At 41.4% G+C, this 10,516-nt stretch overlaps 1 long non-coding RNA gene across 1 annotated transcript; it reads right to left on the reverse strand.

Moving 5' to 3' along the window:
- Positions 1 to 3,638: 3,638 nt before the first annotated feature.
- Positions 3,639 to 5,748, reverse strand: LOC310860617. Its single transcript, XR_014569401.1, has 3 exons — positions 5,663 to 5,748; positions 3,999 to 4,061; positions 3,639 to 3,698 (listed from the first exon to the last, which is right to left on the reverse strand). It is a non-coding gene; the product is annotated as an uncharacterized lncRNA (long non-coding RNA).
- Positions 5,749 to 10,516: the final 4,768 nt, after the last annotated feature.

A 10,516-nucleotide genomic window follows, 5' to 3' on the forward strand; every position in this document is an offset into this window, starting at 1 on the left:
AGCTCTGTGTGCACGTGTGCGTCTGTGCATGCTCATATGGGAGTTGAAGAGAGACAGGATGTATCATATGATAGGATGTATCATTTGTGTTATGATACGGATATGAAAGTGAATTCAGCTGACACTCCAAAAATGATCCACCATAGAGACTACAGAGGAGAGTCAGAGAGAGATAGGAGAGAGGAAGATCGAGAGGGGTGAGGGAAATACAGCAATTACTTTGCAATTAGCCATTTTGAATACTTAAGGGATATGTCACTTTCAAATAAAATAAACATTAAAAAATATGAAAATAAAATATTATATTTTTAATGTACTAGACCAGTGCCCGGCTGTAGAGCATAGTCGGTAAAGATGGAAGTTGGAGATCCATGCCCCAGGCAATGCAATACCCGTTCCACCCATCTGTCGTGTCCCTTTTATGCCCATATGGAGATTTCTGTATGCGTCTCTCTCTCTGTAAGGCATGCCCAAATATAAAGTAATGTGATGTCATGGTGAGGGGAGGTAAGGCTCATTAGGTCCACTGGCAGAGCCTGACCAGAACCTTTTGTGGTGGTTCTGGACAACCGTGTATCTGACCGACTCGACACACCAGGCACTGCACTCCCTGTGGTGGTGTGGAACGTACATACATACATACAGTGCATTTATAGATATTTTATTTGAAAGTGAAATATCCCTTTCATTTTGTTTTCGTTTGTGCTTTGTATAATTAATTACATATTTTTCTACAACTACACTTTAAAGTAAAATATATTTTGTCAGAGCAAATTTCAGTTGTAAATAATGAGTGGAGTAATATTTGACCGGGGGGGGGGGGGGGTCTATACTTTGACTCAAGTACCTTGGGGGTTATAGTAGTTTAAATTGTCCAGCAACACTGGGTCCAGGACAGGTCATTCTAGATGGCTAGATGACAGGCTGCTGCTACCTCTGTCTCTGACTAAATAGGACCATTCAGCCATGCAGGCCGTCTGTCTGTACCTCCTGCCCAGGCGCCTTCCTTCAGAGACAAAGCCCTCAGTTCAGCAGGTCCTGGGTGAGAGGTGGCTGACAGCGCACCGATGTCCCCCTGTCCTCTAGTGTCATCAACTAAAATACCTCCAGGGTGCCTCAGAGCCAGTGTTAGGTTAACTTAACAGAAAGACCTGAAACACACCCCACCACTGGGAGCAGAGTATGGGAGACTTCACTGCCCCCTGGTGCTAAATAAGCAAAACATGACAAACCAGAGGTAAGGCTCAGTTTATACATAGAGATGTTGTCATTTTTTACCTGCACCCTGTTGAAACACTTGCTCAATACCGACAGCCGGTCAGCATAGACAATATTTTAGGCAATTCAAAAAAAGAAATACTATTTACCAAATGTCCCACTCCACAAGCCAGGCTGTCGCACTAGTGTAGTGTTTACAACTTCAAACTAAGCTTTCAGGTACATTGTACAACAACTGTAGGCCTATGGTTACCTATGATGGACAACGTCACCTAGTGGACAAGCAGTTTATAGCTGCTATAGGCCTTCAGAAGTGCAGTCCATTTACGGTAAAACAAACCCCATATTCAGAACTTATGGGTGGACTCAAAAGATCCACATATTTTACACTAACTGTGTTTACCATGTCTACTGTGGCAGAAGATCCACGTGAGAATTGACTTGCTGAAATCAGGCTCCTTCTACAACCATGGTATGACTGCACGTCCCATCTTAACTGTGAGCTTGGATATGAACCGTTAACATTTGCAGCCCTTTCCATATCCGACAGATTTCCACATCCAACAGAAATGTGTCTGGACTCGTCTGGATACAAGTACTTCCAAAGCAATTTCCTTCCATATCGGCCTGGCTACAATTAAGTCTAATCAATGCCCGTTGGGCGTTAGTCCAAGCCTGTTCTGAAGAACCGCTCAGCCAATCGACACCGACTACACCCACTGATTGGGAAGTCAAACTGGGTTGAACGATGAGGACATGCAAAAGGACATATTCACAGAACTCATAAATGCAAATCTGTATACCATATATACATCAACATGTAGGGTGGAAAAACTTGTGCAAAACTTAATTTCAGTGAATGAAAACAATGAAGAGCTCCAGAGTTACGAAGAACCATTTAAATCCATACTAGTTATCCATCATTTATAAATTATGGATTAGCGGCCAGGAGGAGAGACAGGGCTTTTGGAGGAGGTCAGAATAAATTATGGACTTAAAAATGGTTCTTTGTCTCAACTTTTCATTAGCTCTTGTTAGTACTTCCATTTGGTTCACCATCAATTATAGTGGCTTTTCCTAGCATAGTATGAGCTTTTTGATGTTGAAAGTGACACTGTGTACTGTATGTTGTTTGTTTTTAAATGAAGTTGTGATTTTTATTATTTTATTGTAAAGCACTTTGGTACAACTTGTTATTTAAATGTGCTATAGAAATAAAGATGGTATGGTATGGTATGGTATGGAGAGGTATATAATGTGAACCTAGTTGACAAATGAGGTAAACACCACATTTAAAAATCACCACTTTTTTATTTATTATTCAACATTTAATTTAAAAAGAACTTGTCAATGCACTACAAATATAATATTACAAAGCATCAACATTTGAGTCTTTGTGACAGACAGGACAGAACTGTTTAAATACGTAAGCAAAATGCCAGGTTTTACAGTTTAAATGGTAAATTATGCCTTTTATCCAAGGCACTTTACAGAGATTGTGCATGCAAGGCACCAACCTGCTCATCGGGAGCAATTAGGTTCAGTGTCTTGCTCAATAACACTTTGACAGCAACTCTGGGGCAGCCCGGGATCCAACTGTCCGGCTCACAAGCGGCCGGTCTACCTCCGACACGCTCTCTACTTTTGATGACCGAATGAGATGAGATTCCTTTCAAGTCAAGTGGACACTTGTTTTAGTTTTTCAAAACTAAAAAAGGCACCTCTTTTCTTCATTCCTGCAAATACTTTCAGTTTGCACCTCTCCTCATAGTTCCTAACTTTCCCTTCTCCAAGAACAACTCGGCCATCATGCTGGTGCCCTGTGGGCAAGATGATAGAGGATCCTGTTGTCCACCAGGGCTCGTAATCACTGGTTCCAAAACACTGGGTCAGGACTGGGGACCTATTTGTGGGTCGCGGACACATTGTTCTGGTTCCCCTTATTTTTTGTTTCCTAAATTTGATTTTTAATTATTTCAAAACATTTAAACCCCCCCAAAAAATGAATTGAATGAATGAATTAAACCAAAATTCAAATTCAAAATTCAAATTCAATTTCCCCCAGAAAACAAATCTAAAGTTCCATAAATTTGAAGATCTGCCATTTTCACTAGTTTGAGAAAGTCTAATTTCTCTTTTGGGTCACGGGCTAAAAGTTGGGCAACCACTGCTCTAAATCAGTCCACCACGTCATCTGACCACTGGTCAGTGACCAGTCCATCCCATCCACCAGAGTCACATGTGCCACTCGTACAGCCTGAAGTGGAAGGAGCAGCATTTCAGTAATGTTCAGAGAAGACCGCAAGTGTCTCCATAATCCAGAGTTAAATATAATAATCGGATGATGCTTTTTGTGGAATGTCCAAAGGATCTGTAAAGCGTTCATAATATAGTAGAAACTCAAATCTTTTTTTTTAAGTCGTCAAACATGATTTTCTTGCCCTGGGGCTTCGCTAAACCACCACCGCCTCCTCGGCCACCTGGAACGACAAGAAGAAATGATTTTAAGAACTGGATTTGTTTTTGTGTTGAAATGGTCAGAAGAGGCATTCTAGCAAGAAACAAAAAGCGATTCACTTGAAGTTCTAAATGCATTCAATCCGGGTTTTTTTTCTCCACAATTACTTTCTCTAGTCCACAGTGGGTGCTATGGCTACTTTTTCCCCATTATGTATATTGTAGTTTTCGGGCTAAAAACACTACTGTTGCCTCTGGACCAGTAAAGCACCCCCATGGTTCCATTTGGAACCCCCTGGACCACACTTTGTCAAACAACTTACCCCCCTTCTCCTCCGCCGACTCCTCCTTGGCTTTGACCATACCAGCGTTCTTGGCTAGGGCTGCTGGGGTGGTGTCCAACCTCAGAGTCTGAAAGACACAACACAGATACATCAAACACCAGTGCAGCACCGTTCTAAATACACTAATCCTGTGTTAGCTGCCATCAGTAAATGGGTGACATCATGGAAACAACCAGTATAACACATTTATTCATTCATTCACTCATTCATTCACAATCAGTATGACATGTCCTGGTTTTTGTCTGTCATCATACGCAGCATTTTGCTTATTTTTCACTGACACCTAGTCAAAACAACTCACCCTCAACATCATCCTACTCTGACTCCTCTTTAAATTTGACCATACCAGCGTTCTTCGCTGGGGCTGCTGCCCCAGTCCATCTCTTCCTCAGAGTCTGAAAGCCACAACACATACACATACATCAAACACCAGTGCAGCACCGTTCTAAATCCACTAAGCCTGTGTTAGCTGCCATCAGATTAATAGATGACGTCACGGAAACAACCAGTATAACACATTCATTCATTCATTCTCTCACTCATTCACAATCAGATCTATGTAGACCATGCATGATTTTTTTAAATCATCATATGCAGAATTTTGCTTATTTTTCACTGACATCTAGTCAAAACAACTCACCCTCAACATCATCCTACTCGGACTCCTCTTTAAATTTGACCATACCAGCGTTCTTCGCTGGGGCTGCTGCCCCAGTCCATCTCTTCCTCAGAGTCTGAAAGCCACAACACATACAGATACATCAAACACCAGTGCAGCACCGTTCTAAATCCACTAAGCCTGTGTTAGCTGCCATCAGATTAATAGATGACGTCACGGAAACAACCAGTATAACACATTCATTCATTCATTCTCTCACTCATTCACAATCAGATCTATGTAGACCATGCATGATTTTTTTAAATCATCATATGCAGAATTTTGCTTATTTTTCACTGACATCTAGTCAAAACAACTCACCCTCAACATCATCCTACTCGGACTCCTCTTTAAATTTGACCATACCAGCGTTCTTCGCTGGGGCTGCTGCCCCAGTCCATCTCTTCCTCAGAGTCTGAAAGCCACAACACATACACATACATCAAACACCAGTGCAGCACCGTTCTAAATACACTAAGCCTGTGTTAGCTGCCATCAGATTAATAGATGACGTCACGGAAACAACCAGTATAACACATTCATTCATTCATTCTCTCACTCATTCACAATCAGATGCAGCTAGACCACCCATGCTTTTTTTAAATCATCATATGCAGAATTTTGCTTATTTTTCACTGACATCTAGTCAAAACAACTCACCCTCAACATCATCCTACTCGGACTCCTCTTTAAATTTGACCATACCAGCGTTCTTCGCTGGGGCTGCTGGGGTGGTGTCCATCTCTTCCTCAGAGTCTGAAAGACACAACACATACACATACATCAAACACCAGTGCAGCACCGTTCTAAATATACTAATCCTGTGTTAGCTGCCATCAGATTAATAGATGACGTCACGGAAACAACCAGTATAACACATTCATTCATTCATTCATTCTCTCACTCATTCACAATCAGATCTATCTAGACCAGCCATGATTTTTTTAAATCATCATATGCAGAATTTAGCTTATTTTTCACTGACGTCTAGTCACCTCAACATCATCCTACTCGGACTCCTCTTTAAATTTGACCATACCAGCGTTCTTCGCTGGGGCTGCTGCCCCAGTCCATCTCTTCCTCAGAGTCTGAAAGACACAACACATACACATACATCAAACACCAGTGCAGCACCGTTCTAAATCCACTAAGCCTGTGTTAGCTGCCATCAGATTAATAGATGACGTCACGGAAACAACCAGTATAACACATTCATTCATTCATTCTCTCACTCATTCACAATCAGATGTATCTAGACCATGATTTTTTTAAATCATCATATGCAGAATTTTGCTTATTTTTCACTGACATCTAGTCAAAACAACTCACCCTCAACATCATCCTACTCGGACTCCTCTTTAAATTTGACCATACCAGCGTTCTTCGCTGGGGCTGCTGGGGTGGTGTCCATCTCTTCCTCAGAGTCTGAAAGACACAACACATACACATACATCAAACACCAGTGCAGCACCGTTCTAAATATACTAATCCTGTGTTAGCTGCCATCAGATTAATAGATGACGTCACGGAAACAACCAGTATAACACATTCATTCATTCATTCATTCTCTCACTCATTCACAATCAGATCTATCTAGACCAGCCATGATTTTTTTAAATCATCATATGCAGAATTTAGCTTATTTTTCACTGACGTCTAGTCACCTCAACATCATCCTACTCGGACTCCTCTTTAAATTTGACCATACCAGCGTTCTTCGCTGGGGCTGCTGCCCCAGTCCATCTCTTCCTCAGAGTCTGAAAGACACAACACATACACATACATCAAACACCAGTGCAGCACCGTTCTAAATCCACTAAGCCTGTGTTAGCTGCCATCAGATTAATAGATGACGTCACGGAAACAACCAGTATAACACATTCATTCATTCATTCTCTCACTCATTCACAATCAGATGTATCTAGACCATGATTTTTTTAAATCATCATATGCAGAATTTTGCTTATTTTTCACTGACATCTAGTCAAAACAACTCACCCTCAACATCATCCTACTCGGACTCCTCTTTAAATTTGACCATACCAGCGTTCTTCGCTGGGGCTGCTACGTCAGTCCATCTCTTCCTCAGAGTCTGAAAGACACAACACATACACATACATCAAACACCAGTGCAGCACCGTTCTAAATCCACTAAGCCTGTGTTAGCTGCCATCAGATTAATAGATGACGTCACGGAAACAACCAGTATAACACATTCATTCATTCATTCTCTCACTCATTCACAATCAGATCTATGTAGACCAGCCATGATTTTTTTAAATCATCATATGCAGAATTTTGCTTATTTTTCATTGACATCTAGTCAAAACAACACACCCTCAACATCATCCTACTCGGACTCCTCTTTAAATTTGACCATACCAGCGTTCTTCGCTGGGGCTGCTGCCCCAGTCCATCTCTTCCTCAGAGTCTGAAAGACACAACACATACACATACATCAAACACCAGTGCAGCACCGTTCTAAATCCACTAAGCCTGTGTTAGCTGCCATCAGATTAATAGATGACGTCACGGAAACAACCAGTATAACACATTCATTCATTCATTCTCTCACTCATTCACAATCAGATGCAGCTAGACCACCCATGCTTTTTTTAAATCATCATATGCAGAATTTAGCTTATTTTTCACTGACATCTAGTCAAAACAACTCACCCTCAACATCATCCTACTCGGACTCCTCTTTAAATTTGACCATACCAGCGTTCTTCGCTGGGGCTGCTGGGGTGGTGTCCATCTCTTCCTCAGAGTCTGAAAGCCACAACACATACACATACATCAAACACCAGTGCAGCACCGTTCTAAATACACTAATCCTGTGTTAGCTGCCATCAGATTAATAGATGACGTCACGGAAACAACCAGTATAACACATTCATTCATTCATTCTCTCACTCATTCACAATCAGATTTATCTAGACCATGATTTTTTTAAATCATCATATGCAGAATTTTGCTTATTTTTCACTGACATCTAGTCAAAACAACTCACCCTCAACATCATTCTACTCGGACTCCTCTTTAAATTTGACCATACCAGCGTTCTTCGCTGGGGCTGCTGCCCCAGTCCATCTCTTCCTCAGAGTCTGAAAGACACAACACATACACATACATCAAACACCAGTGCAGCACCGTTCTAAATCCACTAAACCTGTTAGCATAGCTGCCATCAGATTAATAGGTTAAATCACGGAAACAACCAGTATAACACATTCATTCATTCATTCTCTCACTCATTCACAATCAGAGACCTCTGCATTTGGGTTTTTTTAAATCATCATATGCAGAATTTTGCTTATTTTTCACTGACATCTAGTCAAAATAACTCACCCTCAACATCATCCTACTCGGACTCCTCTTTAAATTTGACCATACCAGCGTTCCTCGCCGGGGCTGCTGCCCCAGTCCATCTCTTCCTCAGAGTCTGAAAGACACAACACATACACATACATCAAACACCAGTGCAGCACCGTTCTAAATACAAGCATCAGATGAATAGGTGAAATCACGGAAACAACCAGTATAACACATTAATTCATTCTCTCACTCATTCACAATCAGTATGATTGGTCATCATATGCAGACAAAAACTGGGTGCTATTAAAAATATGACACCGTCACACTGGTTCCTCAAAATAACCATGGGCCTCTTGCCCTCTTCTTGCCAAAACACTTCATTGCACACGATTATCGAACCCGTACACGTTCGGACAGAACATGTGCCAGCGATTGAAAATAGGACCGGCAGACAGGAACACGCCGGTACCGAAGGCATAGCATTGGCTTTGATCTTCCTCCGTACATTACACACATGAGTACTGAGTGACCACATGCATGTTCAAACAATGGAGGGGCTCATGCATCTCAGAATCCCTAAGAAGAATCTGTGGCACTTACAATAATAGTGACGCCACTTCGTGCCGCGCTGCAAGCTTATAACAACTGTCTTACAAGGCATTTGTAGAATCAGCCTCAGGTCTAAATGGGTTAACACAATCCATCCTAGCCCTCTAGGGGAAATCATGGCGCCAGTGCCAGAAAAATGCGTGAAAAACCAAAGAAGAAGGGCCCCATGATTAACCCTAGGACAAATAAGTTTCTAGGATTATCCAAGGAGCTTTGAGAAGGAAGAGAAGTGGTCACGTGACTAGTGGGCTGCGCCATGACCCTTTCTTTCATGGGATCCAAACTACCCGGAAGTTTGGCAGAATGAAGTCAATGAGAGCTCAGTGACCAGCTCACGAACAAACATTATGTATGACTGAGACCTTTTGTAAAGTAATCACTTCTGGAAAACAACAGAAAACATGTAAACACATTATTGTCTGCTGTGTTTCTTTTCGATGTGAGACTTCCTAACCGCTTCCTGTCTGGCAGCCAAATCTCACGATACTTCGGAGCCAGAAACGACACCTGCTGCCGTTTAGATCCTCAGAAAATGATATACTGTGCACTCTGTGCACAACGAAAAGTAAGTGATTAGAAAACAACCTGTGATATGTCTTCTTTTATATTCCTGAACCGATTATATGACAAAGGTCTCAAACTCTCAATTGTTCATAAATAATGTTTGTTATGATCTGGTCCAGCCATGTATTCATTGCACTTCCGGTGTGAGTTTGGCTCCCATGAAAGTGTCATGGCGCAGCCCAGTCACGTGACCACTTCTCTTCCTTCTCAGAGCTTCCTTGTGATTAACCAGGACCCCCCACAGCTTTTTTCAGGTTTTATAAGATCCTAAACCTTTGTCTCATTTTGAGCAGATAAAGGACAAATAAGCGAGCATGTGAATAAAATTATATATATATATATATATATATATTATTATATATTATTATTATTTTTATTACTGGATTAAACAACATTAATCAAAGACGAGTTACCTCGTTCTGCCAGAGACGGGTTGTGGAGAAGTTCTTGGCAAAGATTGTGTTAAGCAACTCTAAATATATATATTTTAAAAGCACAACAAAATCCTCTTTCCACACCATACCACTTCCTCCTCCTCTTCATTGCTTTCCTCTTCACTCTTTTAGTATTACGTGAGAGTTTGCTCATTTATCGCTAAAAGCTAGTCAAAACAACTCACCCTCATCATCATCATCATCATCCTACTCCTGACTCCTCCTTGGCTTTGACCGTACCAGCCTTCTTTACTGGGGCGGTGACCATCTCCTCTTCCTCAGACTCTGAAAGACACAACACATACACATACATCAAACACCAGTGCAGCAGCGTTCTAAATACACTAATCCTGTGTTAGCTGCCATCAGAAAATGGGTGACGTCATGGGAAACAATCAATCAAATCAAACAGTATAACACATTTATTCATTCATTCACTCACTCATTCACAATCAGAATCCTGATAGATTTTTTTTTTAAGTCATCACGTGCAGCCAAAAACTGCCTAATCAAAATATGACGGCGTCACACTGGTTCCTCAAAATAACCAGCAAGACGTCGCCACAGATACGATAGTCTTACCATCTTCTTCTTCTTCATCATCATCTTCAGACACCTCCTTAGCAGGTCTCAGCCTTCACTGGTGCCTTGGCAATAGTACCCTTTTGTTCTTCTACCTACATATTTTGTCCAAATCACACAACAATCAGTACACATGATCTCTGGACCTATCCGATTAAAACACCACAGGCAGAATTTTCATAGTCCGTATCGTTCGGGTCTAATCGGCTTCCAAAATTAGTGGGAGGGGCCTATTTTACAAAAAATGCCACAAATCACAAACGGAATGTCAGAAGCTAGTCAAAACAACTCACCCTCATCATCAGCCTCCTCTGACTCCTACTCGGCTTTGA

The sequence above is a fragment of the Protomyctophum parallelum genome (genome assembly GCF_964188405.1).
Source record: "Protomyctophum parallelum genome assembly, chromosome: 6".
Lineage (NCBI taxonomy): Eukaryota > Metazoa > Chordata > Actinopteri > Myctophiformes > Myctophidae > Protomyctophum > Protomyctophum parallelum.